This window comes from Triturus cristatus, chromosome 8 (genome assembly GCF_964204655.1).
Source record: "Triturus cristatus chromosome 8, aTriCri1.1, whole genome shotgun sequence".
Classification (NCBI taxonomy): domain Eukaryota; kingdom Metazoa; phylum Chordata; class Amphibia; order Caudata; family Salamandridae; genus Triturus; species Triturus cristatus.
This window is the reverse complement of record NC_140591.1, coordinates 739,325,375-739,352,758: the sequence shown is the minus strand read 5'-3', so window position 1 is coordinate 739,352,758 and position 27,384 is coordinate 739,325,375. Positions and strand designations below refer to the sequence as shown.

Here is a 27,384-nt window from a genome sequence, read left to right as displayed (position 1 = left end):
GGTGTCATGTGTGTCTCTTACTTTGCACAAAAAGTGCCAGAGATGACTTCATTTGCAGTCACTTGAAAAGTAGGGATTCTCCAATAAATGGTAAATGGTTGAAACAAATCTGAAGAAATGCATGACATACCTGTGTGTGTGTGTGTACGCATGTATGTATATATAGGGAGAGAGAGAGCGTCAATATAAACAGACTTTATTTCAATCAAGCTGTCTTTTCTATCCTTCAGGAGCAGAATGTTCTGATCATCAGCGCTCCAGAATGTAGTGTTTTCTTGGCAAGCATCACATATTGTGATGTTTTAGCTAAAAGTTCCATATCCTAGAGACTGATATATTCCTCTGTACTTGTACCTTGGGGATTCATCAAAACCTGGCATCATAAGCAGCTTTCTACTGCCACAGACTGGACAGCGAAACAATTTAAAATATCCCAGAAAAAGAAAATAAGCATGCTTAATCAGAGCTTTCTGGACAGGAAGGACATTTGAGCAAGTGAGGAATAAGCACTGCTTTTGTTAATTTGCATAGGCAGAATAGAGACTTCTGGGAAAAGGCCGAAATTACAGTCACAGAAAATGGCTGCATCTATAGAGAACGCTAAGAAGTGTTGGCAGCTTTTCCTCTGACCCTGGCCACTTTTACAAGCAATCCTATGATAGTCAGCAGGACCCACCCTAAAAAGGAAGGGGCATCCACTTGGACCCTTTCCACCTTTTCTAAATCTCGCCTGATCGAGCCTGATCGAGCAGATAAGCACATGTCATTCTCATTTCAGAAAGGTATTGGTTAGCTTGCTGCTAGCAGCTCAGTTATGTTATGATGTTAGAGGCTATGCAAGGAATGCTTTAGTCCAGCGATATGCAGTTTTTATTGCGCCTTGCATTCAGCAGGAAGATCTTTAGCTTGAATCTGTGGCCTAGGTATTCACCTTGGTATTTCTTTTGGCACAAAGTGAAGGAGTATTTGAGAGAAAATGCACAATGTGTTTCTTATGTTGTTATGAACAACTTGTTACTCTTTCTCATTAAGCTTCAGCCACTGAAGAAATATATAAATAAGGGCTGACTTCCTGTAAGACGTGTCCAAAGCTGGGACGGAATAAAAGGAGACACTTGTAAATGATAGTGCTATCGTTTGAGAAAGGGTAAGTTGAGACTGACTTTCATGCGTATTCACAGACCAAGCATCATAAAGATACCAGCATGATCTTCATTGCGGGCTTAGAGCCGGTATTAGCTTTTGAGAGGTAAGAGGATTTTGAGGGCTCGTTGGTCTAGGGGTATGATTCTCGCTTTGGGTGCGAGAGGTCCCGGGTTCAAATCCCGGACGAGCCCTTTTCTTGGTACTCTTTTCAAGTTGTTTTGAAGTTTGCGTTTCAAAACCAACATCAATTTTTTCTTTGCAGTAGTGGATAATTCTTTGCTAGAGTCTCATGCTTCAGCCCTGCCCAGTCTGAGCTAATACCAAACATCTGGTCTTGCATGGCATGTACGAGCGTTCAGCTAGGGATGTCGGGCAGGTTGCATGAAAGAAATCTAAAGCCAGAGGCCCATGGAATAGCCAGTTCGGAGCAGTTTCATTACAGAAAAATCAACTGTAGGTATCTGTTTCGGTAGTGTAGTGGTTATCACGTTTGCCTCACACGCAAAAGGTCCCTGGTTTGAAACCGGGCAGAAACAGTTGTTATATTGTGTTGGCTACAATGTTGATAGGTGCCGTTTTGCCATGGAATTGTCCAAGCCCTGAAGATTATTTCATGCAATCTCGTTCCAAGAAAGGGAATTCTCTCAAAACACTAAAGTAATCGGCGTGTGGATGTATCTGTTGGTTCTCAGACCTTGCTTTCAAAAGAGCCCTGCAATCGGTTCACTGCTCACCTAGAACAAGCATTAACATGGAGAATTGTTGGCACCAACAGGAATCTTATTTTAGTGGAGTGTTTCTGGCTTTGAGTGCAGAGGCCCTCGGCTCAATTCCAAGATGATCCTTCTCAAGGTGATGATACAAATGCATTGTCACCTTTACGTTTAATGTCAGAATCATTTATTTCCAGTTGGTGGTGTAAGAATGTTTGCAACAGTATGGCGATTTTTCCTAGCCATGCATGAATGAAAGCATATCACTCGCCTTTAGGTGTTTTTCTAATACATTGATATTTGCATCTTCCTTCCTAGCCTGCATGTTTGACTATCTTACAGGCTGCATGTAATAAGTATCACATCAGGGCCCTTCTTCTACTCAATTCACAACTGTTCTATCACGACATAGATAAGAAAGCTGCATCTGCTTTTGTTGTGTAGTGGTAATCAGGTTTACCTGACGTGTGAAAGCCCCATGCTTTGAAAGTACACAGTAACAAAGAAACCGATGACTTTTATAAAAAGGTGTCATGTGTGTCTCTTACTTTGCACAAAAAGTGCCAGAGATGACTTCATTTGCAGTCACTTGAAAAGTAGGGATTCTCCAATAAATGGTAAATGGTTGAAACAAATCTGAAGAAATGCATGACATACCTGTGTGTGTGTGTGTACGCATGTATGTATATATAGGGAGAGAGAGAGCGTCAATATAAACAGACTTTATTTCAATCAAGCTGTCTTTTCTATCCTTCAGGAGCAGAATGTTCTGATCATCAGCGCTCCAGAATGTAGTGTTTTCTTGGCAAGCATCACATATTGTGATGTGTTAGCTAAAAGTTCCATATCCTAGAGACTGATATATTCCTCTGTACTTGTACCTTGGGGATTCATCAAAACCTGGCATCATAAGCAGCTTTCTACTGCCACAGACTGGACAGCGAAACAATTTAAAATATCCCAGAAAAAGAAAATAAGCATGCTTAATCAGAGCTTTCTGGACAGGAAGGACATTTGAGCAAGTGAGGAATAAGCACTGCTTTTGTTAATTTGCATAGGCAGAATAGAGACTTCTGGGAAAAGGCCGAAATTACAGTCACAGAAAATGGCTGCATCTATAGAGAACGCTAAGAAGTGTTGGCAGCTTTTCCTCTGACCCTGGCCACTTTTACAAGCAATCCTATGATAGTCAGCAGGACCCACCCTAAAAAGGAAGGGGCATCCACTTGGACCCTTTCCACCTTTTCTAAGTCTCGCCTGATTGAGCACTGATTGAGCAGATAAGCACATGTCATTCTCATTTCAGAAAGGTATTGGTTAGCTTGCTGCTAGCAGCTCAGTTATGTTATGATGTTAGAGGCTATGCAAGGAATGCTTTAGTCCAGCGATATGCAGTTTTTATTGCGCCTTGCATTCAGCAGGAAGATCTTTAGCTTGAATCTGTGACCTAGGTATTCACCTTGGTATTTCTTTTGGCACAAAGTGAAGGAGTATTTGAGAGAAAATGCACAATGTGTTTCTTATGTTGTTATGAACAACTTGTTACTCTTTCTCATTAAGCTTCAGCCACTGCAGAAATATATAAATAAGGGCTGACTTCCTGTAAGACGTGTCCAAAGCTGGGACGGAATAAAAGGAGACACTTGTAAATGATAGTGCTATCGTTTGAGAAAGGGTAAGTTGAGACTGACTTTCATGCGTATTCACAGACCAAGCATCATAAAGATACCAGCATGATCTTCATTGCGGGCTTAGAGCCGGTATTAGCTTTTGAGAGGTAAGAGGATTTTGAGGGCTCGTTGGTCTAGGGGTATGATTCTCGCTTTGGGTGCGAGAGGTCCCGGGTTCAAATCCCGGACGAGCCCTTTTCTTGGTACTCTTTTCAAGTTGTTTTGAAGTTTGCGTTTCAAAACCAACATCAATTTTTTCTTTGCAGTAGTGGATAATTCTTTGCTAGAGTCTCATGCTTTAGCCCTGCCCAGTCTGAGCTAATACCAAACATCTGGTCTTGCATGGCATGTACGAGCGTTCAGCTAGGGATGTCGGGCAGGTTGCATGAAAGAAATCTAAAGCCAGAGGCCCATGGAATAGCCAGTTCGGAGCAGTTTCATTACAGAAAAATCAACTGTAGGTATCTGTTTCTGTAGTGTAGTGGTTATCACGTTTGCCTCACACGCGAAAGGTCCCCGGTTTGAAACCGGGCAGAAACAGTCGTTATATTGTGTTGGCTACAATGTTGATAGGTGCCGTTTTGCCATGGAATTGTCCAAGCCCTGAAGATTATTTCATGCAATCTCGTTCCAAGAAAGGGAATTCTCTCAAAACACTAAAGTAATCGGCGTGTGGATGTATCTGTTGGTTCTCAGACCTTGCTTTCAAAAGAGCCCTGCAATCGGTTCACTGCTCTCCTAGAACAAGCATTAACATGGAGAATTGTTGGCACCAACAGGAATCTTATTTTAGTGGAGTGTTTCTGGCTTTGAGTGCAGAGGCCCTCGGCTCAATTCCAAGATGATCCTTCTCAAGGTGATGATACAAATGCATTGTCACCTTTACGTTTAATGTCAGAATCATTTATTTCCAGTTGGTGGTGTAAGAATGTTTGCAACAGTATGGCGATTTTTCCTAGCCATGCATGAATGAAAGCATATCACTCGCCTTTAGGTGTTTTTCTAATACATTGATATTTGCATCTTCCTTCCTAGCCTGCATGTTTGACTATCTTACAGGCTGCATGTAATAAGTATCACATCAGGGCCCTTCTTCTACTCAATTCACAACTGTTCTATCACGACATAGATAAGAAAGCTGCATCTGCTTTTGTTGTGTAGTGGTAATCAGGTTTACCTGACGTGTGAAAGCCCCATGCTTTGAAAGTACACAGTAACAAAGAAACCGATGACTTTTATAAAAAGGTGTCATGTGTGTCTCTTACTTTGCACAAAAAGTGCCAGAGATGACTTCATTTGCAGTCACTTGAAAAGTAGGGATTCTCCAATAAATGGTAAATGGTTGAAACAAATCTGAAGAAATGCATGACATACCTGTGTGTGTGTGTGTACGCATGTATGTATATATAGGGAGAGAGAGAGCGTCAATATAAACAGACTTTATTTCAATCAAGCTGTCTTTTCTATCCTTCAGGAGCAGAATGTTCTGATCATCAGCGCTCCAGAATGTAGTGTTTTCTTGGCAAGCATCACATATTGTGATGTGTTAGCTAAAAGTTCCATATCCTAGAGACTGATATATTCCTCTGTACTTGTACCTTGGGGATTCATCAAAACCTGGCATCATAAGCAGCTTTCTACTGCCACAGACTGGACAGCGAAACAATTTAAAATATCCCAGAAAAAGAAAATAAGCATGCTTAATCAGAGCTTTCTGGACAGGAAGGACATTTGAGCAAGTGAGGAATAAGCACTGCTTTTGTTAATTTGCATAGGCAGAATAGAGACTTCTGGGAAAAGGCCGAAATTACAGTCACAGAAAATGGCTGCATCTATAGAGAACGCTAAGAAGTGTTGGCAGCTTTTCCTCTGACCCTGGCCACTTTTACAAGCAATCCTATGATAGTCAGCAGGACCCACCCTAAAAAGGAAGGGGCATCCACTTGGACCCTTTCCACCTTTTCTAAATCTCGCCTGATCGAGCCTGATCGAGCAGATAAGCACATGTCATTCTCATTTCAGAAAGGTATTGGTTAGCTTGCTGCTAGCAGCTCAGTTATGTTATGATGTTAGAGGCTATGCAAGGAATGCTTTAGTCCAGCGATATGCAGTTTTTATTGCGCCTTGCATTCACCAGGAAGATCTTTAGCTTGAATCTGTGGCCTAGGTATTCACCTTGGTATTTCTTTTGGCACAAAGTGAAGGAGTATTTGAGAGAAAATGCACAATGTGTTTCTTAGGTTGTTATGAACAACTTGTTATTCTTTCTCATTAAGCTTCAGCCACTGCAGAAATATATAAATAAGGGCTGACTTCCTGTAAGACGTGTCCAAAGCTGGGACGGAATAAAAGGAGACACTTGTAAATGATAGTGCTATCGTTTGAGAAAGGGTAAGTTGAGACTGACTTTCATGCGTATTCACAGACCAAGCATCATAAAGATACCAGCATGATCTTCATTGCGGGCTTAGAGCCGGTATTAGCTTTTGAGAGGTAAGAGGATTTTGAGGGCTCGTTGGTCTAGGGGTATGATTCTCGCTTTGGGTGCGAGAGGTCCCGGGTTCAAATCCCGGACGAGCCCTTTTCTTGGTACTCTTTTCAAGTTGTTTTGAAGTTTGCGTTTCAAAACCAACATCAATTTTTTCTTCGCAGTAGTGGATAATTCTTTGCTAGAGTCTCATGCTTCAGCCCTGCCCAGTCTGAGCTAATACCAAACATCTGGTCTTGCATGGCATGTACGAGCGTTCAGCTAGGGATGTCGGGCAGGTTGCATGAAAGAAATCTAAAGCCAGAGGCCCATGGAATAGCCAGTTCGGAGCAGTTTCATTACAGAAAAATCAACTGTAGGTATCTGTTTCTGTAGTGTAGTGGTTATCACGTTTGCCTCACACGCGAAAGGTCCCCGGTTCGAAACCGGGCAGAAACAGTTGTTATATTGTGTTGGCTACAATGTTGATAGGTGCCGTTTTGCCATGGAATTGTCCAAGCCCTGAAGATTATTTCATGCAATCTCGTTCCAAGAAAGGGAATTCTCTCAAAACACTAAAGTAATCGGCGTGTGGATGTATCTGTTGGTTCTCAGACCTTGCTTTCAAAAGAGCCCTGCAATCGGTTCACTGCTCACCTAGAACAAGCATTAACATGGAGAATTGTTGGCACCAACAGGAATCTTATTTTAGTGGAGTGTTTCTGGCTTTGAGTGCAGAGGCCCTCGGCTCAATTCCAAGATGATCCTTCTCAAGGTGATGATACAAATGCATTGTCACCTTTACGTTCAATGTCAGAATCATTTATTTCCAGTTGGTGGTGTAAGAATGTTTGCAACAGTATGGCGATTTTTCCTAGCCATGCATGAATGAAAGCATATCACTCGCCTTTAGGTGTTTTTCTAATACATTGATATTTGCATCTTCCTTCCTAGCCTGCATGTTTGACTATCTTACAGGCTGCATGTAATAAGTATCACATCAGGGCCCTTCTTCTACTCAATTCACAACTGTTCTATCACGACATAGATAAGAAAGCTGCATCTGCTTTTGTTGTGTAGTGGTAATCAGGTTTACCTGACGTGTGAAAGCCCCATGCTTTGAAAGTACACAGTAACAAAGAAACCGATGACTTTTATAAAAAGGTGTCATGTGCGTCTCTTACTTTGCACAAAAAGTGCCAGAGATGACTTCATTTGCAGTCACTTGAAAAGTAGGGATTCTCCAATAAATGGTAAATGGTTGAAACAAATCTGAAGAAATGCATGACATACCTGTGTGTGTGTGTGTGTACGCATGTATGTATATATAGGGAGAGAGAGAGCGTCAATATAAACAGACTTTATTTCAATCAAGCTGTCTTTTCTATCCTTCAGGAGCAGAATGTTCTGATCATCAGCGCTCCAGAATGTAGTGTTTTCTTGGCAAGCATCACATATTGTGATGTGTTAGCTAAAAGTTCCATATCCTAGAGACTGATATATTCCTCTGTACTTGTACCTTGGGGATTCATCAAAACCTGGCATCATAAGCAGCTTTCTACTGCCACAGACTGGACAGCGAAACAATTTAAAATATCCCAGAAAAAGAAAATAAGCATGCTTAATCAGAGCTTTCTGGACAGGAAGGACCTTTGAGCAAGTGAGGAATAAGCACTGCTTTTGTTAATTTGCATAGGCAGAATAGAGAGTTCTGGGAAAAGGCCGAAATTACAGTCACAGAAAATGGCTGCATCTATAGAGAACGCTAAGAAGTGTTGGCAGCTTTTCCTCTGACCCTGACCACTTTTACAAGCAATCCTATGATAGTCAGCAGGACCCACCCTAAAAAGGAAGGGGCATCCACTTGGACCCTTTCCACCTTTTCTAAATCTCGCCTGATTGAGCACTGATTGAGCAGATAAGCACATGTCATTCTCATTTCAGAAAGGTATTGGTTAGCTTGCTGCTAGCAGCTCAGTTATGTTATGATGTTAGAGGCTATGCAAGGAATGCTTTAGTCCAGCGATATGCAGTTTTTATTGCGCCTTGCATTCAGCAGGAAGATCTTTAGCTTGAATCTGTGGCCTAGGTATTCACCTTGGTATTTCTTTTGGCACAAAGTGAAGGAGTATTTGAGAGAAAATGCACAATGTGTTTCTTATGTTGTTATGAACAACTTGTTACTCTTTCTCATTAAGCTTCAGCCACTGCAGAAATATATAAATAAGGGCTGACTTCCTGTAAGACGTGTCCAAAGCTGGGACGGAATAAAAGGAGACACTTGTAAATGATAGTGCTATCGTTTGAGAAAGGGTAAGTTGAGACTGACTTTCATGCGTATTCACAGACCAAGCATCATAAAGATACCAGCATGATCTTCATTGCGGGCTTAGAGCCGGTATTAGCTTTTGAGAGGTAAGAGGATTTTGAGGGCTCGTTGGTCTAGGGGTATGATTCTCGCTTTGGGTGCGAGAGGTCCTGGGTTCAAATCCCGGACGAGCCCTTTTCTTGGTACTCTTTTCAAGTTGTTTTGAAGTTTGCGTTTCAAAACCAACATCAATTTTTTCTTTGCAGTAGTGGATAATTCTTTGCTAGAGTCTCATGCTTCAGCCCTGCCCAGTCTGAGCTAATACCAAACATCTGGTCTTGCATGGCATGTACGAGCGTTCAGCTAGGGATGTCGGGCAGGTTGCATGAAAGAAATCTAAAGCCAGAGGCCCATGGAATAGCCAGTTCGGAGCAGTTTCATTACAGAAAAATCAACTGTAGGTATCTGTTTCTGTAGTGTAGTGGTTATCACGTTTGCCTCACACGCGAAAGGTCCCTGGTTTGAAACCGGGCAGAAACAGTTGTTATATTGTGTTGGCTACAATGTTGATAGGTGCCGTTTTGCCATGGAATTGTCCAAGCCCTGAAGATTATTTCATGCAATCTCGTTCCAAGAAAGGGAATTCTCTCAAAACACTAAAGTAATCGGCGTGTGGATGTATCTGTTGGTTCTCAGACCTTGCTTTCAAAAGAGCCCTGCAATCGGTTCACTGCTCACCTAGAACAAGCATTAACATGGAGAATTGTTGGCACCAACAGGAATCTTATTTTAGTGGAGTGTTTCTGGCTTTGAGTGCAGAGGCCCTCGGCTCAATTCCAAGATGATCCTTCTCAAGGTGATGATACAAATGCATTGTCACCTTTACGTTTAATGTCAGAATCATTTATTTCCAGTTGGTGGTGTAAGAATGTTTGCAACAGTATGGCGATTTTTCCTAGCCATGCATGAATGAAAGCATATCACTCGCCTTTAGGTGTTTTTCTAATACATTGATATTTGCATCTTCCTTCCTAGCCTGCATGTTTGACTATCTTACAGGCTGCATGTAATAAGTATCACATCAGGGCCCTTCTTCTACTCAATTCACAACTGTTCTATCACGACATAGATAAGAAAGCTGCATCTGCTTTTGTTGTGTAGTGGTAATCAGGTTTACCTGACGTGTGAAAGCCCCATGCTTTGAAAGTACACAGTAACAAAGAAACCGATGACTTTTATAAAAAGGTGTCATGTGTGTCTCTTACTTTGCACAAAAAGTGCCAGAGATGACTTCATTTGCAGTCACTTGAAAAGTAGGGATTCTCCAATAAATGGTAAATGGTTGAAACAAATCTGAAGAAATGCATGACATACCTGTGTGTGTGTGTGTACGCATGTATGTATATATAGGGAGAGAGAGAGCGTCAATATAAACAGACTTTATTTCAATCAAGCTGTCTTTTCTATCCTTCAGGAGCAGAATGTTCTGATCATCAGCGCTCCAGAATGTAGTGTTTTCTTGGCAAGCATCACATATTGTGATGTGTTAGCTAAAAGTTCCATATCCTAGAGACTGATATATTCCTCTGTACTTGTACCTTGGGGATTCATCAAAACCTGGCATCATAAGCAGCTTTCTACTGCCACAGACTGGACAGCGAAACAATTTAAAATATCCCAGAAAAAGAAAATAAGCATGCTTAATCAGAGCTTTCTGGACAGGAAGGACATTTGAGCAAGTGAGGAATAAGCACTGCTTTTGTTAATTTGCATAGGCAGAATAGAGACTTCTGGGAAAAGGCCGAAATTACAGTCACAGAAAATGGCTGCATCTATAGAGAACGCTAAGAAGTGTTGGCAGCTTTTCCTCTGACCCTGGCCACTTTTACAAGCAATCCTATGATAGTCAGCAGGACCCACCCTAAAAAGGAAGGGGCATCCACTTGGACCCTTTCCACCTTTTCTAAATCTCGCCTGATCGAGCCTGATTGAGCACTGATTGAGCAGATAAGCACATGTCATTCTCATTTCAGAAAGGTATTGGTTAGCTTGCTGCTAGCAGCTCAGTTATGTTATGATGTTAGAGGCTATGCAAGGAATGCTTTCGTCCAGCGATATGCAGTTTTTATTGCGCCTTGCATTCAGCAGGAAGATCTTTAGCTTGAATCTGTGACCTAGGTATTCACCTTGGTATTTCTTTTGGCACAAAGTGAAGGAGTATTTGAGAGAAAATGCACAATGTGTTTCTTATGTTGTTATGAACAACTTGTTACTCTTTCTCATTAAGCTTCAGCCACTGCAGAAATATATAAATAAGGGCTGACTTCCTGTAAGACGTGTCCAAAGCTGGGACGGAATAAAAGGAGACACTTGTAAATGATAGTGCTATCGTTTGAGAAAGGGTAAGTTGAGACTGACTTTCATGCGTATTCACAGACCAAGCATCATAAAGATACCAGCATGATCTTCATTGCGGGCTTAGAGCCGGTATTAGCTTTTGAGAGGTAAGAGGATTTTGAGGGCTCGTTGGTCTAGGGGTATGATTCTCGCTTTGGGTGCGAGAGGTCCCGGGTTCAAATCCCGGACGAGCCCTTTTCTTGGTACTCTTTTCAAGTTGTTTTGAAGTTTGCGTTTCAAAACCAACATCAATTTTTTCTTTGCAGTAGTGGATAATTCTTTGCTAGAGTCTCATGCTTTAGCCCTGCCCAGTCTGAGCTAATACCAAACATCTGGTCTTGCATGGCATGTACGAGCGTTCAGCTAGGGATGTCGGGCAGGTTGCATGAAAGAAATCTAAAGCCAGAGGCCCATGGAATAGCCAGTTCGGAGCAGTTTCATTACAGAAAAATCAACTGTAGGTATCTGTTTCTGTAGTGTAGTGGTTATCACGTTTGCCTCACACGCGAAAGGTCCCCGGTTTGAAACCGGGCAGAAACAGTTGTTATATTGTGTTGGCTACAATGTTGATAGGTGCCGTTTTGCCATGGAATTGTCCAAGCCCTGAAGATTATTTCATGCAATCTCGTTCCAAGAAAGGGAATTCTCTCAAAACACTAAAGTAATCGGCGTGTGGATGTATCTGTTGGTTCTCAGACCTTGCTTTCAAAAGAGCCCTGCAATCGGTTCACTGCTCACCTAGAACAAGCATTAACATGGAGAATTGTTGGCACCAACAGGAATCTTATTTTAGTGGAGTGTTTCTGGCTTTGAGTGCAGAGGCCCTCGGCTCAATTCCAAGATGATCCTTCTCAAGGTGATGATACAAATGCATTGTCACCTTTACGTTTAATGTCAGAATCATTTATTTCCAGTTGGTGGTGTAAGAATGTTTGCAACAGTATGGCGATTTTTCCTAGCCATGCATGAATGAAAGCATATCACTCGCCTTTAGGTGTTTTTCTAATACATTGATATTTGCATCTTCCTTCCTAGCCTGCATGTTTGACTATCTTACAGGCTGCATGTAATAAGTATCACATCAGGGCCCTTCTTCTACTCAATTCACAACTGTTCTATCACGACATAGATAAGAAAGCTGCATCTGCTTTTGTTGTGTAGTGGTAATCAGGTTTACCTGACGTGTGAAAGCCCCATGCTTTGAAAGTACACAGTAACAAAGAAACCGATGACTTTTATAAAAAGGTGTCATGTGTGTCTCTTACTTTGCACAAAAAGTGCCAGAGATGACTTCATTTGCAGTCACTTGAAAAGTAGGGATTCTCCAATAAATGGTAAATGGTTGAAACAAATCTGAAGAAATGCATGACATACCTGTGTGTGTGTGTGTACGCATGTATGTATATATAGGGAGAGAGAGAGCGTCAATATAAACAGACTTTATTTCAATCAAGCTGTCTTTTCTATCCTTCAGGAGCAGAATGTTCTGATCATCAGCGCTCCAGAATGTAGTGTTTTCTTGGCAAGCATCACATATTGTGATGTTTTAGCTAAAAGTTCCATATCCTAGAGACTGATATATTCCTCTGTACTTGTACCTTGGGGATTCATCAAAACCTGGCATCATAAGCAGCTTTCTACTGCCACAGACTGGACAGCGAAACAATTTAAAATATCCCAGAAAAAGAAAATAAGCATGCTTAATCAGAGCTTTCTGGACAGGAAGGACATTTGAGCAAGTGAGGAATAAGCACTGCTTTTGTTAATTTGCATAGGCAGAATAGAGACTTCTGGGAAAAGGCCGAAATTACAGTCACAGAAAATGGCTGCATCTATAGAGAACGCTAAGAAGTGTTGGCAGCTTTTCCTCTGACCCTGGCCACTTTTACAAGCAATCCTATGATAGTCAGCAGGACCCACCCTAAAAAGGAAGGGGCATCCACTTGGACCCTTTCCACCTTTTCTAAATCTCGCCTGATCGAGCCTGATCGAGCAGATAAGCACATGTCATTCTCATTTCAGAAAGGTATTGGTTAGCTTGCTGCTAGCAGCTCAGTTATGTTATGATGTTAGAGGCTATGCAAGGAATGCTTTAGTCCAGCGATATGCAGTTTTTATTGCGCCTTGCATTCAGCAGGAAGATCTTTAGCTTGAATCTGTGGCCTAGGTATTCACCTTGGTATTTCTTTTGGCACAAAGTGAAGGAGTATTTGAGAGAAAATGCACAATGTGTTTCTTATGTTGTTATGAACAACTTGTTACTCTTTCTCATTAAGCTTCAGCCACTGAAGAAATATATAAATAAGGGCTGACTTCCTGTAAGACGTGTCCAAAGCTGGGACGGAATAAAAGGAGACACTTGTAAATGATAGTGCTATCGTTTGAGAAAGGGTAAGTTGAGACTGACTTTCATGCGTATTCACAGACCAAGCATCATAAAGATACCAGCATGATCTTCATTGCGGGCTTAGAGCCGGTATTAGCTTTTGAGAGGTAAGAGGATTTTGAGGGCTCGTTGGTCTAGGGGTATGATTCTCGCTTTGGGTGCGAGAGGTCCCGGGTTCAAATCCCGGACGAGCCCTTTTCTTGGTACTCTTTTCAAGTTGTTTTGAAGTTTGCGTTTCAAAACCAACATCAATTTTTTCTTTGCAGTAGTGGATAATTCTTTGCTAGAGTCTCATGCTTCAGCCCTGCCCAGTCTGAGCTAATACCAAACATCTGGTCTTGCATGGCATGTACGAGCGTTCAGCTAGGGATGTCGGGCAGGTTGCATGAAAGAAATCTAAAGCCAGAGGCCCATGGAATAGCCAGTTCGGAGCAGTTTCATTACAGAAAAATCAACTGTAGGTATCTGTTTCGGTAGTGTAGTGGTTATCACGTTTGCCTCACACGCAAAAGGTCCCTGGTTTGAAACCGGGCAGAAACAGTTGTTATATTGTGTTGGCTACAATGTTGATAGGTGCCGTTTTGCCATGGAATTGTCCAAGCCCTGAAGATTATTTCATGCAATCTCGTTCCAAGAAAGGGAATTCTCTCAAAACACTAAAGTAATCGGCGTGTGGATGTATCTGTTGGTTCTCAGACCTTGCTTTCAAAAGAGCCCTGCAATCGGTTCACTGCTCACCTAGAACAAGCAATAACATGGAGAATTGTTGGCACCAACAGGAATCTTATTTTAGTGGAGTGTTTCTGGCTTTGAGTGCAGAGGCCCTCGGCTCAATTCCAAGATGATCCTTCTCAAGGTGATGATACAAATGCATTGTCACCTTTACGTTTAATGTCAGAATCATTTATTTCCAGTTGGTGGTGTAAGAATGTTTGCAACAGTATGGCGATTTTTCCTAGCCATGCATGAATGAAAGCATATCACTCGCCTTTAGGTGTTTTTCTAATACATTGATATTTGCATCTTCCTTCCTAGCCTGCATGTTTGACTATCTTACAGGCTGCATGTAATAAGTATCACATCAGGGCCCTTCTTCTACTCAATTCACAACTGTTCTATCACGACATAGATAAGAAAGCTGCATCTGCTTTTGTTGTGTAGTGGTAATCAGGTTTACCTGACGTGTGAAAGCCCCATGCTTTGAAAGTACACAGTAACAAAGAAACCGATGACTTTTATAAAAAGGTGTCATGTGTGTCTCTTACTTTGCACAAAAAGTGCCAGAGATGACTTCATTTGCAGTCACTTGAAAAGTAGGGATTCTCCAATAAATGGTAAATGGTTGAAACAAATCTGAAGAAATGCATGACATACCTGTGTGTGTGTGTGTACGCATGTATGTATATATAGGGAGAGAGAGAGCGTCAATATAAACAGACTTTATTTCAATCAAGCTGTCTTTTCTATCCTTCAGGAGCAGAATGTTCTGATCATCAGCGCTCCAGAATGTAGTGTTTTCTTGGCAAGCATCACATATTGTGATGTGTTAGCTAAAAGTTCCATATCCTAGAGACTGATATATTCCTCTGTACTTGTACCTTGGGGATTCATCAAAACCTGGCATCATAAGCAGCTTTCTACTGCCACAGACTGGACAGCGAAACAATTTAAAATATCCCAGAAAAAGAAAATAAGCATGCTTAATCAGAGCTTTCTGGACAGGAAGGACATTTGAGCAAGTGAGGAATAAGCACTGCTTTTGTTAATTTGCATAGGCAGAATAGAGACTTCTGGGAAAAGGCCGAAATTACAGTCACAGAAAATGGCTGCATCTATAGAGAACGCTAAGAAGTGTTGGCAGCTTTTCCTCTGACCCTGGCCACTTTTACAAGCAATCCTATGATAGTCAGCAGGACCCACCCTAAAAAGGAAGGGGCATCCACTTGGACCCTTTCCACCTTTTCTAAGTCTCGCCTGATTGAGCACTGATTGAGCAGATAAGCACATGTCATTCTCATTTCAGAAAGGTATTGGTTAGCTTGCTGCTAGCAGCTCAGTTATGTTATGATGTTAGAGGCTATGCAAGGAATGCTTTAGTCCAGCGATATGCAGTTTTTATTGCGCCTTGCATTCAGCAGGAAGATCTTTAGCTTGAATCTGTGACCTAGGTATTCACCTTGGTATTTCTTTTGGCACAAAGTGAAGGAGTATTTGAGAGAAAATGCACAATGTGTTTCTTATGTTGTTATGAACAACTTGTTACTCTTTCTCATTAAGCTTCAGCCACTGCAGAAATATATAAATAAGGGCTGACTTCCTGTAAGACGTGTCCAAAGCTGGGACGGAATAAAAGGAGACACTTGTAAATGATAGTGCTATCGTTTGAGAAAGGGTAAGTTGAGACTGACTTTCATGCGTATTCACAGACCAAGCATCATAAAGATACCAGCATGATCTTCATTGCGGGCTTAGAGCCGGTATTAGCTTTTGAGAGGTAAGAGGATTTTGAGGGCTCGTTGGTCTAGGGGTATGATTCTCGCTTTGGGTGCGAGAGGTCCCGGGTTCAAATCCCGGACGAGCCCTTTTCTTGGTACTCTTTTCAAGTTGTTTTGAAGTTTGCGTTTCAAAACCAACATCAATTTTTTCTTTGCAGTAGTGGATAATTCTTTGCTAGAGTCTCATGCTTTAGCCCTGCCCAGTCTGAGCTAATACCAAACATCTGGTCTTGCATGGCATGTACGAGCGTTCAGCTAGGGATGTCGGGCAGGTTGCATGAAAGAAATCTAAAGCCAGAGGCCCATGGAATAGCCAGTTCGGAGCAGTTTCATTACAGAAAAATCAACTGTAGGTATCTGTTTCTGTAGTGTAGTGGTTATCACGTTTGCCTCACACGCGAAAGGTCCCCGGTTTGAAACCGGGCAGAAACAGTCGTTATATTGTGTTGGCTACAATGTTGATAGGTGCCGTTTTGCCATGGAATTGTCCAAGCCCTGAAGATTATTTCATGCAATCTCGTTCCAAGAAAGGGAATTCTCTCAAAACACTAAAGTAATCGGCGTGTGGATGTATCTGTTGGTTCTCAGACCTTGCTTTCAAAAGAGCCCTGCAATCGGTTCACTGCTCTCCTAGAACAAGCATTAACATGGAGAATTGTTGGCACCAACAGGAATCTTATTTTAGTGGAGTGTTTCTGGCTTTGAGTGCAGAGGCCCTCGGCTCAATTCCAAGATGATCCTTCTCAAGGTGATGATACAAATGCATTGTCACCTTTACGTTTAATGTCAGAATCATTTATTTCCAGTTGGTGGTGTAAGAATGTTTGCAACAGTATGGCGATTTTTCCTAGCCATGCATGAATGAAAGCATATCACTCGCCTTTAGGTGTTTTTCTAATACATTGATATTTGCATCTTCCTTCCTAGCCTGCATGTTTGACTATCTTACAGGCTGCATGTAATAAGTATCACATCAGGGCCCTTCTTCTACTCAATTCACAACTGTTCTATCACGACATAGATAAGAAAGCTGCATCTGCTTTTGTTGTGTAGTGGTAATCAGGTTTACCTGACGTGTGAAAGCCCCATGCTTTGAAAGTACACAGTAACAAAGAAACCGATGACTTTTATAAAAAGGTGTCATGTGTGTCTCTTACTTTGCACAAAAAGTGCCAGAGATGACTTCATTTGCAGTCACTTGAAAAGTAGGGATTCTCCAATAAATGGTAAATGGTTGAAACAAATCTGAAGAAATGCATGACATACCTGTGTGTGTGTGTGTACGCATGTATGTATATATAGGGAGAGAGAGAGCGTCAATATAAACAGACTTTATTTCAATCAAGCTGTCTTTTCTATCCTTCAGGAGCAGAATGTTCTGATCATCAGCGCTCCAGAATGTAGTGTTTTCTTGGCAAGCATCACATATTGTGATGTGTTAGCTAAAAGTTCCATATCCTAGAGACTGATATATTCCTCTGTACTTGTACCTTGGGGATTCATCAAAACCTGGCATCATAAGCAGCTTTCTACTGCCACAGACTGGACAGCGAAACAATTTAAAATATCCCAGAAAAAGAAAATAAGCATGCTTAATCAGAGCTTTCTGGACAGGAAGGACATTTGAGCAAGTGAGGAATAAGCACTGCTTTTGTTAATTTGCATAGGCAGAATAGAGACTTCTGGGAAAAGGCCGAAATTACAGTCACAGAAAATGGCTGCATCTATAGAGAACGCTAAGAAGTGTTGGCAGCTTTTCCTCTGACCCTGGCCACTTTTACAAGCAATCCTATGATAGTCAGCAGGACCCACCCTAAAAAGGAAGGGGCATCCACTTGGACCCTTTCCACCTTTTCTAAATCTCTCCTGATCGAGCACTGATTGAGCAGATAAGCACATGTCATTCTCATTTCAGAAAGGTATTGGTTAGCTTGCTGCTAGCAGCTCAGTTATGTTATGATGTTAGAGGCTATGCAAGGAATGCTTTAGTCCAGCGATATGCAGTTTTTATTGCGCCTTGCATTCAGCAGGAAGATCTTTAGCTTGAATTTGTGGCCTAGGTATTCACCTTGGTATTTTTTTTGTCACAAAGTGAAGGAGTATTTGAGAGAAAATGCACAATGTGTTTCTTATGTTGTTATGAACAACTTGTTACTCTTTCTCATTAAGCTTCAGCCACTGCAGAAATATATAAATAAGGGCTGACTTCCTGTAAGACGTGTCCAAAGCTGGGACGGAATAAAAGGAGACACTTGTAAATGATAGTGCTATCGTTTGAGAAAGGGTAAGTTGAGACTGACTTTCATGCGTATTCACAGACCAAGCATCATAAAGATACCAGCATGATCTTCATTGCGGGCTTAGAGCCGGTATTAGCTTTTGAGAGGTAAGAGGATTTTGAGGGCTCGTTGGTCTAGGGGTATGATTCTCGCTTTGGGTGCGAGAGGTCCCGGGTTCAAATCCCGGACGAGCCCTTTTCTTGGTATTCTTTTCAAGTTGTTTTGAAGTTTGCGTTTCAAAACCAACATCAATTTTTTCTTTGCAGTAGTGGATAATTCTTTGCTAGAGTCTCATGCTTCAGCCCTGCCCAGTCTGAGCTAATACCAAACATCTGGTCTTGCATGGCATGTACGAGCGTTCAGCTAGGGATGTCGGGCAGGTTGCATGAAAGAAATCTAAAGCCAGAGGCCCATGGAATAGCCAGTTCGGAGCAGTTTCATTACAGAAAAATCAACTGTAGGTATCTGTTTCTGTAGTGTAGTGGTTATCACGTTCGCCTCACACGCGAAAGGTCCCCGGTTCGAAACCGGGCAGAAACAGTTGTTATATTGTGTTGGCTACAATGTTGATAGGTGCTGTTTTGCCATGGAATTGTCCAAGCCCTGAAGATTATTTCATGCAATCTCGTTCCAAGAAAGGGAATTCTCTCAAAACACTAAAGTAATCAGCGTGTGGATGTATCTGTTGGTTCTCAGACCTTGCCTTCAAAAGAGCCCTGCAATCGGTTCACTGCTCACCTAGAACAAGCATTAACATGGAGAATTGTTGGCACCAACAGGAATCTTATTTTAGTGGAGTGTTTCTGGCTTTGAGTGCAGAGGCCCTCGGCTCAATTCCAAGATGATCCTTCTCAAGGTGATGATACAAATGCATTGTCACCTTTACGTTTAATGTCAGAATCATTTATTTCCAGTTGGTGGTGTAAGAATGTTTGCAACAGTATGGCGATTTTTCCTAGCCATGCATGAATGAAAGCATATCACTCGCCTTTAGGTGTTTTTCTAATACATTGATATTTGCATCTTCCTTCCTAGCCTGCATGTTTGACTATCTTACAGGCTGCATGTAATAAGTATCACATCAGGGCCCTTCTTCTACTCAATTCACAACTGTTCTATCACGACATAGATAAGAAAGCTGCATCTGCTTTTGTTGTGTAGTGGTAATCAGGTTTACCTGACGTGTGAAAGCCCCATGCTTTGAAAGTACACAGTAACAAAGAAACCGATGACTTTTATAAAAAGGTGTCATGTGTGTCTCTTACTTTGCACAAAAAGTGCCAGAGATGACTTCATTTGCAGTCACTTGAAAAGTAGGGATTCTCCAATAAATGGTAAATGGTTGAAACAAATCTGAAGAAATGCATGACATACCTGTGTGTGTGTGTGTACGCATGTATGTATATATAGGGAGAGAGAGAGCGTCAATATAAACAGACTTTATTTCAATCAAGCTGTCTTTTCTATCCTTCAGGAGCAGAATGTTCTGATCATCAGCGCTCCAGAATGTAGTGTTTTCTTGGCAAGCATCACATATTGTGATGTGTTAGCTAAAAGTTCCATATCCTAGAGACTGACATATTCCTCTGTACTTGTACCTTGGGGATTCATCAAAACCTGGCATCATAAGCAGCTTTCTACTGCCACAGACTGGACAGCGAAACAATTTAAAATATCCCAGAAAAAGAAAATAAGCATGCTTAATCAGAGCTTTCTGGACAGGAAGGACATTTGAGCAAGTGAGGAATAAGCACTGCTTTTGTTAATTTGCATAGGCAGAATAGAGACTTCTGGGAAAAGGCCGAAATTACAGTCACAGAAAATGGCTGCATCTATAGAGAACGCTAAGAAGTGTTGGCAGCTTTTCCTCTGACCCTGGCCACTTTTACAAGCAATCCTATGATAGTCAGCAGGACCCACCCTAAAAAGGAAGGGGCATCCACTTGGACCCTTTCCACCTTTTCTAAATCTCGCCTGATCGAGCCTCATTGAGCACTGATTGAGCAGATAAGCACATGTCATTCTCATTTCAGAAAGGTATTGGTTAGCTTGCTGCTAGCAGCTCAGTTATGTTATGATGTTAGAGGCTATGCAAGGAATGCTTTAGTCCAGCGATATGCAGTTTTTATTGCGCCTTGCATTCACCAGGAAGATCTTTAGCTTGAATCTGTGGCCTAGGTATTCACCTTGGTATTTCTTTTGGCACAAAGTGAAGGAGTATTTGAGAGAAAATGCACAATGTGTTTCTTAGGTTGTTATGAACAACTTGTTATTCTTTCTCATTAAGCTTCAGCCACTGCAGAAATATATAAATAAGGGCTGACTTCCTGTAAGACGTGTCCAAAGCTGGGACGGAATAAAAGGAGACACTTGTAAATGATAGTGCTATCGTTTGAGAAAGGGTAAGTTGAGACTGACTTTCATGCGTATTCACAGACCAAGCATCATAAAGATACCAGCATGATCTTCATTGCGGGCTTAGAGCCGGTATTAGCTTTTGAGAGGTAAGAGGATTTTGAGGGCTCGTTGGTCTAGGGGTATGATTCTCGCTTTGGGTGCGAGAGGTCCCGGGTTCAAATCCCGGACGAGCCTTTTTCTTGGTACTCTTTTCAAGTTGTTTTGAAGTTTGCGTTTCAAAACCAACATCAATTTTTTCTTCGCAGTAGTGGATAATTCTTTGCTAGAGTCTCATGCTTCAGCCCTGCCCAGTCTGAGCTAATACCAAACATCTGGTCTTGCATGGCATGTACGAGCGTTCAGCTAGGGATGTCGGGCAGGTTGCATGAAAGAAATCTAAAGCCAGAGGCCCATGGAATAGCCAGTTCGGAGCAGTTTCATTACAGAAAAATCAACTGTAGGTATCTGTTTCTGTAGTGTAGTGGTTATCACGTTTGCCTCACACGCGAAAGGTCCCCGGTTCGAAACCGGGCAGAAACAGTTGTTATATTGTGTTGGCTACAATGTTGATAGGTGCCGTTTTGCCATGGAATTGTCCAAGCCCTGAAGATTATTTCATGCAATCTCGTTCCAAGAAAGGGAATTCTCTCAAAACACTAAAGTAATCGGCGTGTGGATGTATCTGTTGGTTCTCAGACCTTGCTTTCAAAAGAGCCCTGCAATCGGTTCACTGCTCACCTAGAACAAGCATTAACATGGAGAATTGTTGGCACCAACAGGAATCTTATTTTAGTGGAGTGTTTCTGGCTTTGAGTGCAGAGGCCCTCGGCTCAATTCCAAGATGATCCTTCTCAAGGTGATGATACAAATGCATTGTCACCTTTACGTTTAATGTCAGAATCATTTATTTCCAGTTGGTGGTGTAAGAATGTTTGCAACAGTATGGCGATTTTTCCTAGCCATGCATGAATGAAAGCATATCAATCGCCTTTAGGTGTTTTTCTAATACATTGATATTTGCATCTTCCTTCCTAGCCTGCATGTTTGACTATCTTACAGGCTGCATGTAATAAGTATCACATCAGGGCCCTTCTTCTACTCAATTCACAACTGTTCTATCACGACATAGATAAGAAAGCTGCATCTGCTTTTGTTGTGTAGTGGTAATCAGGTTTACCTGACGTGTGAAAGCCCCATGCTTTGAAAGTACACAGTAACAAAGAAACCGATGACTTTTATAAAAAGGTGTCATGTGTGTCTCTTACTTTGCACAAAAAGTGCCAGAGATGACTTCATTTGCAGTCACTTGAAAAGTAGGGATTCTCCAATAAATGGTAAATGGTTGAAACAAATCTGAAGAAATGCATGACATACCTGTGTGTGTGTGTGTACGCATGTATGTATATATAGGGAGAGAGAGAGCGTCAATATAAACAGACTTTATTTCAATCAAGCTGTCTTTTCTATCCTTCAGGAGCAGAATGTTCTGATCATCAGCGCTCCAGAATGTAGTGTTTTCTTGGCAAGCATCACATATTGTGATGTGTTAGCTAAAAGTTCCATATCCTAGAGACTGATATATTCCTCTGTACTTGTACCTTGGGGATTCATCAAAACCTGGCATCATAAGCAGCTTTCTACTGCCACAGACTTGACAGCGAAACAATTTAAAATATCCCAGAAAAAGAAAATAAGCATGCTTAATCAGAGCTTTCTGGACAGGAAGGACATTTGAGCAAGTGAGGAATAAGCACTGCTTTTGTTAATTTGCATAGGCAGAATAGAGACTTCTGGGAAAAGGCCGAAATTACAGTCACAGAAAATGGCTGCATCTATAGAGAACGCTAAGAAGTGTTGGCAACTTTTCCTCTGACCCTGGCCACTTTTACAAGCAATCCTATGATAGTCAGCAGGACCCACCCTAAAAAGGAAGGGGCATCCACTTGGACCCTTTCCACCTTTTCTAAATCTCGCCTGATCGAGCCTGATTGAGCACTGATTGAGCAGATAAGCACATGTCATTCTCATTTCAGAAAGGTATTGGTTAGCTTGCTGCTAGCAGCTCAGTTATGTTATGATGTTAGAGGCTATGCAAGGAATGCTTTTGTCCAGCGATATGCAGTTTTTATTGCGCCTTGCATTCAGCAGGAAGATCTTTAGCTTGAATCTGTGACCTAGGTATTCACCTTGGTATTTCTTTTGGCACAAAGTGAAGGAGTATTTGAGAGAAAATGCACAATGTGTTTCTTATGTTGTTATGAACAACTTGTTACTCTTTCTCATTAAGCTTCAGCCACTGCAGAAATATATAAATAAGGGCTGACTTCCTGTAAGACGTGTCCAAAGCTGGGACGGAATAAAAGGAGACACTTGTAAATGATAGTGCTATCGTTTGAGAAAGGGTAAGTTGAGACTGACTTTCATGCGTATTCACAGACCAAGCATCATAAAGATACCAGCATGATCTTCATTGCGGGCTTAGAGCCGGTATTAGCTTTTGAGAGGTAAGAGGATTTTGAGGGCTCGTTGGTCTAGGGGTATGATTCTCGCTTTGGGTGCGAGAGGTCCCGGGTTCAAATCCCGGACGAGCCCTTTTCTTGGTACTCTTTTCAAGTTGTTTTGAAGTTTGCGTTTCAAAACCAACATCAATTTTTTCTTTGCAGTAGTGGATAATTCTTTGCTAGAGTCTCATGCTTCAGCCCTGCCCAGTCTGAGCTAATACCAAACATCTGGTCTTGCATGGCATGTACGAGCGTTCAGCTAGGGATGTCGGGCAGGTTGCATGAAAGAAATCTAAAGCCAGAGGCCCATGGAATAGCCAGTTCGGAGCAGTTTCATTACAGAAAAATCAACTGTAGGTATCTGTTTCTGTAGTGTAGTGGTTATCACGTTTGCCTCACACGCGAAAGGTCCCCGGTTTGAAACCGGGCAGAAACAGTCGTTATATTGTGTTGGCTACAATGTTGATAGGTGCCGTTTTGCCATGGAATTGTCCAAGCCCTGAAGATTATTTCATGCAATCTCGTTCCAAGAAAGGGAATTCTCTCAAAACACTAAAGTAATCGGCGTGTGGATGTATCTGTTGGTTCTCAGACCTTGCTTTCAAAAGAGCCCTGCAATCGATTCACTGCTCTCCTAGAACAAGCATTAACATGGAGAATTGTTGGCACCAACAGGAATCTTATTTTAGTGGAGTGTTTCTGGCTTTGAGTGCAGAGGCCCTCGGCTCAATTCCAAGATGATCCTTCTCAAGGTGATGATACAAATGCATTGTCACCTTTACGTTTAATGTCAGAATCATTTATTTCCAGTTGGTGGTGTAAGAATGTTTGCAACAGTATGGCGATTTTTCCTAGCCATGCATGAATGAAAGCATATCACTCGCCTTTAGGTGTTTTTCTAATACATTGATATTTGCATCTTCCTTCCTAGCCTGCATGTTTGACTATCTTACAGGCTGCATGTAATAAGTATCACATCAGGGCCCTTCTTCTACTCAATTCACAACTGTTCTATCACGACATAGATAAGAAAGCTGCATCTGCTTTTGTTGTGTAGTGGTAATCAGGTTTACCTGACGTGTGAAAGCCCCATGCTTTGAAAGTACACAGTAACAAAGAAACCGATGACTTTTATAAAAAGGTGTCATGTGTGTCTCTTACTTTGCACAAAAAGTGCCAGAGATGACTTCATTTGCAGTCACTTGAAAAGTAGGGATTCTCCAATAAATGGTAAATGGTTGAAACAAATCTGAAGAAATGCATGACATACCTGTGTGTGTGTGTGTACGCATGTATGTATATATAGGGAGAGAGAGAGCGTCAATATAAACAGACTTTATTTCAATCAAGCTGTCTTTTCTATCCTTCAGGAGCAGAATGTTCTGATCATCAGCGCTCCAGAATGTAGTGTTTTCTTGGCAAGCATCACATATTGTGATGTGTTAGCTAAAAGTTCCATATCCTAGAGACTGATATATTCCTCTGTACTTGTACCTTGGGGATTCATCAAAACCTGGCATCATAAGCAGCTTTCTACTGCCACAGACTGGACAGCGAAACAATTTAAAATATCCCAGAAAAAGAAAATAAGCATGCTTAATCAGAGCTTTCTGGACAGGAAGGACATTTGAGCAAGTGAGGAATAAGCACTGCTTTTGTTAATTTGCATAGGCAGAATAGAGACTTCTGGGAAAAGGCCGAAATTACAGTCACAGAAAATGGCTGCATCTATAGAGAACGCTAAGAAGTGTTGGCAGCTTTTCCTCTGACCCTGGCCACTTTTACAAGCAATCCTATGATAGTCAGCAGGACCCACCCTAAAAAGGAAGGGGCATCCACTTGGACCCTTTCCACCTTTTCTAAATCTCTCCTGATCGAGCACTGATTGAGCAGATAAGCACATGTCATTTTCATTTCAGAAAGGTATTGGTTAGCTTGCTGCTAGCAGCTCAGTTATGTTATGATGTTAGAGGCTATGCAAGGAATGCTTTAGTCCAGCGATATGCAGTTTTTATTGCGCCTTGCATTCAGCAGGAAGATCTTTAGCTTGAATCTGTGGCCTAGGTATTCACCTTGGTATTTTTTTTGGCACAAAGTGAAGGAGTATTTGAGAGAAAATGCACAATGTGTTTCTTATGTTGTTATGAACAACTTGTTACTCTTTCTCATTAAGCTTCAGCCACTGCAGAAATATATAAATAAGGGCTGACTTCCTGTAAGACGTGTCCAAAGCTGGGACGGAATAAAAGGAGACACTTGTAAATGATAGTGCTATCGTTTGAGAAAGGGTAAGTTGAGACTGACTTTCATGCGTATTCACAGACCAAGCATCATAAAGATACCAGCATGATCTTCATTGCGGGCTTAGAGCCGGTATTAGCTTTTGAGAGGTAAGAGGATTTTGAGGGCTCGTTGGTCTAGGGGTATGATTCTCGCTTTGGGTGCGAGAGGTCCCGGGTTCAAATCCCGGACGAGCCCTTTTCTTGGTATTCTTTTCAAGTTGTTTTGAAGTTTGCGTTTCAAAACCAACATCAATTTTTTCTTTGCAGTAGTGGATAATTCTTTGCTAGAGTCTCATGCTTCAGCCCTGCCCAGTCTGAGCTAATACCAAACATCTGGTCTTGCATGGCATGTACGAGCGTTCAGCTAGGGATGTCGGGCAGGTTGCATGAAAGAAATCTAAAGCCAGAGGCCCATGGAATAGCCAGTTCGGAGCAGTTTCATTACAGAAAAATCAACTGTAGGTATCTGTTTCTGTAGTGTAGTGGTTATCACGTTCGCCTCACACGCGAAAGGTCCCCGGTTCGAAACCGGGCAGAAACAGTTGTTATATTGTGTTGGCTACAATGTTGATAGGTGCTGTTTTGCCATGGAATTGTCCAAGCCCTGAAGATTATTTCATGCAATCTCGTTCCAAGAAAGGGAATTCTCTCAAAACACTAAAGTAATCAGCGTGTGGATGTATCTGTTGGTTCTCAGACCTTGCCTTCAAAAGAGCCCTGCAATCGGTTCACTGCTCACCTAGAACAAGCATTAACATGGAGAATTGTTGGCACCAACAGGAATCTTATTTTAGTGGAGTGTTTCTGGCTTTGAGTGCAGAGGCCCTCGGCTCAATTCCAAGATTATCCTTCTCAAGGTGATGATACAAATGCATTGTCACCTTTACGTTTAATGTCAGAATCATTTATTTCCAGTTGGTGGTGTAAGAATGTTTGCAACAGTATGGCGATTTTTCCTAGCCATGCATGAATGAAAGCATATCACTCGCCTTTAGGTGTTTTTCTAATACATTGATATTTGCATCTTCCTTCCTAGCCTGCATGTTTGACTATCTTACAGGCTGCATGTAATAAGTATCACATCAGGGCCCTTCTTCTACTCAATTCACAACTGTTCTATCACGACATAGATAAGAAAGCTGCATCTGCTTTTGTTGTGTAGTGGTAATCAGGTTTACCTGACGTGTGAAAGCCCCATGCTTTGAAAGTACACATTAACAAAGAAACCGATGACTTTTATAAAAAGGTGTCATGTGTGTCTCTTACTTTGCACAAAAAGTGCCAGAGATGACTTCATTTGCAGTCACTTGAAAAGTAGGGATTCTCCAATAAATGGTAAATGGTTGAAACAAATCTGAAGAAATGCATGACATACCTGTGTGTGTGTGTGTACGCATGTATGTATATATAGGGAGAGAGAGAGCGTCAATATAAACAGACTTTATTTCAATCAAGCTGTCTTTTCTATCCTTCAGGAGCAGAATGTTCTGATCATCAGCGCTCCAGAATGTAGTGTTTTCTTGGCAAGCATCACATATTGTGATGTGTTAGCTAAAAGTTCCATATCCTAGAGACTGACATATTCCTCTGTACTTGTACCTTGGGGATTCATCAAAACCTGGCATCATAAGCAGCTTTCTACTGCCACAGACTGGACAGCGAAACAATTTAAAATATCCCAGAAAAAGAAAATAAGCATGCTTAATCAGAGCTTTCTGGACAGGAAGGACATTTGAGCAAGTGAGGAATAAGCACTGCTTTTGTTAATTTGCATAGGCAGAATAGAGACTTCTGGGAAAAGGCCGAAATTACAGTCACAGAAAATGGCTGCATCTATAGAGAACGCTAAGAAGTGTTGGCAGCTTTTCCTCTGACCCTGGCCACTTTTACAAGCAATCCTATGATAGTCAGCAGGACCCACCCTAAAAAGGAAGGGGCATCCACTTGGACCCTTTCCACCTTTTCTAAATCTCGCCTGATCGAGCCTCATTGAGCACTGATTGAGCAGATAAGCACATGTCATTCTCATTTCAGAAAGGTATTGGTTAGCTTGCTGCTAGCAGCTCAGTTATGTTATGATGTTAGAGGCTATGCAAGGAATGCTTTAGTCCAGCGATATGCAGTTTTTATTGCGCCTTGCATTCACCAGGAAGATCTTTAGCTTGAATCTGTGGCCTAGGTATTCACCTTGGTATTTCTTTTGGCACAAAGTGAAGGAGTATTTGAGAGAAAATGCACAATGTGTTTCTTAGGTTGTTATGAACAACTTGTTATTCTTTCTCATTAAGCTTCAGCCACTGCAGAAATATATAAATAAGGGCTGACTTCCTGTAAGACGTGTCC

General features: G+C 41.6%; 12 non-coding genes across 12 annotated transcripts; all 12 read left to right on the top strand.

Annotated features, from left to right (window-relative positions):
• Window positions 1-1,265: 1,265 nt before the first annotated feature.
• On the top strand, window positions 1,266-1,337 carry TRNAP-UGG (transfer RNA proline (anticodon UGG)). The gene has a single exon. It is a non-coding gene; the product is annotated as a tRNA-Pro (tRNA).
• Window positions 1,338-3,652: 2,315 nt separating this feature from the next.
• TRNAP-UGG (transfer RNA proline (anticodon UGG)) lies at window positions 3,653-3,724 on the top strand. The gene has a single exon. It is a non-coding gene; the product is annotated as a tRNA-Pro (tRNA).
• A 2,314-nt stretch (window positions 3,725-6,038) lies between these two features.
• Window positions 6,039-6,110, top strand: TRNAP-UGG (transfer RNA proline (anticodon UGG)). Its single transcript has one exon. It is a non-coding gene; the product is annotated as a tRNA-Pro (tRNA).
• A 4,714-nt stretch (window positions 6,111-10,824) lies between these two features.
• On the top strand, window positions 10,825-10,896 carry TRNAP-UGG (transfer RNA proline (anticodon UGG)). The gene has a single exon. It is a non-coding gene; the product is annotated as a tRNA-Pro (tRNA).
• Window positions 10,897-13,210: 2,314 nt separating this feature from the next.
• TRNAP-UGG (transfer RNA proline (anticodon UGG)) lies at window positions 13,211-13,282 on the top strand. The gene has a single exon. It is a non-coding gene; the product is annotated as a tRNA-Pro (tRNA).
• A 2,315-nt stretch (window positions 13,283-15,597) lies between these two features.
• On the top strand, window positions 15,598-15,669 carry TRNAP-UGG (transfer RNA proline (anticodon UGG)). The gene has a single exon. It is a non-coding gene; the product is annotated as a tRNA-Pro (tRNA).
• A 2,315-nt stretch (window positions 15,670-17,984) lies between these two features.
• Window positions 17,985-18,056, top strand: TRNAP-UGG (transfer RNA proline (anticodon UGG)). The gene has a single exon. It is a non-coding gene; the product is annotated as a tRNA-Pro (tRNA).
• Window positions 18,057-18,328: 272 nt separating this feature from the next.
• On the top strand, window positions 18,329-18,401 carry TRNAV-CAC (transfer RNA valine (anticodon CAC)). The gene has a single exon. It is a non-coding gene; the product is annotated as a tRNA-Val (tRNA).
• A 1,980-nt stretch (window positions 18,402-20,381) lies between these two features.
• On the top strand, window positions 20,382-20,453 carry TRNAP-UGG (transfer RNA proline (anticodon UGG)). The gene has a single exon. It is a non-coding gene; the product is annotated as a tRNA-Pro (tRNA).
• A 2,325-nt stretch (window positions 20,454-22,778) lies between these two features.
• TRNAP-UGG (transfer RNA proline (anticodon UGG)) lies at window positions 22,779-22,850 on the top strand. Its single transcript has one exon. It is a non-coding gene; the product is annotated as a tRNA-Pro (tRNA).
• Window positions 22,851-25,165: 2,315 nt separating this feature from the next.
• Window positions 25,166-25,237, top strand: TRNAP-UGG (transfer RNA proline (anticodon UGG)). Its single transcript has one exon. It is a non-coding gene; the product is annotated as a tRNA-Pro (tRNA).
• A 272-nt stretch (window positions 25,238-25,509) lies between these two features.
• TRNAV-CAC (transfer RNA valine (anticodon CAC)) lies at window positions 25,510-25,582 on the top strand. The gene has a single exon. It is a non-coding gene; the product is annotated as a tRNA-Val (tRNA).
• The last annotated feature ends 1,802 nt before the right edge of the window (window positions 25,583-27,384 follow it).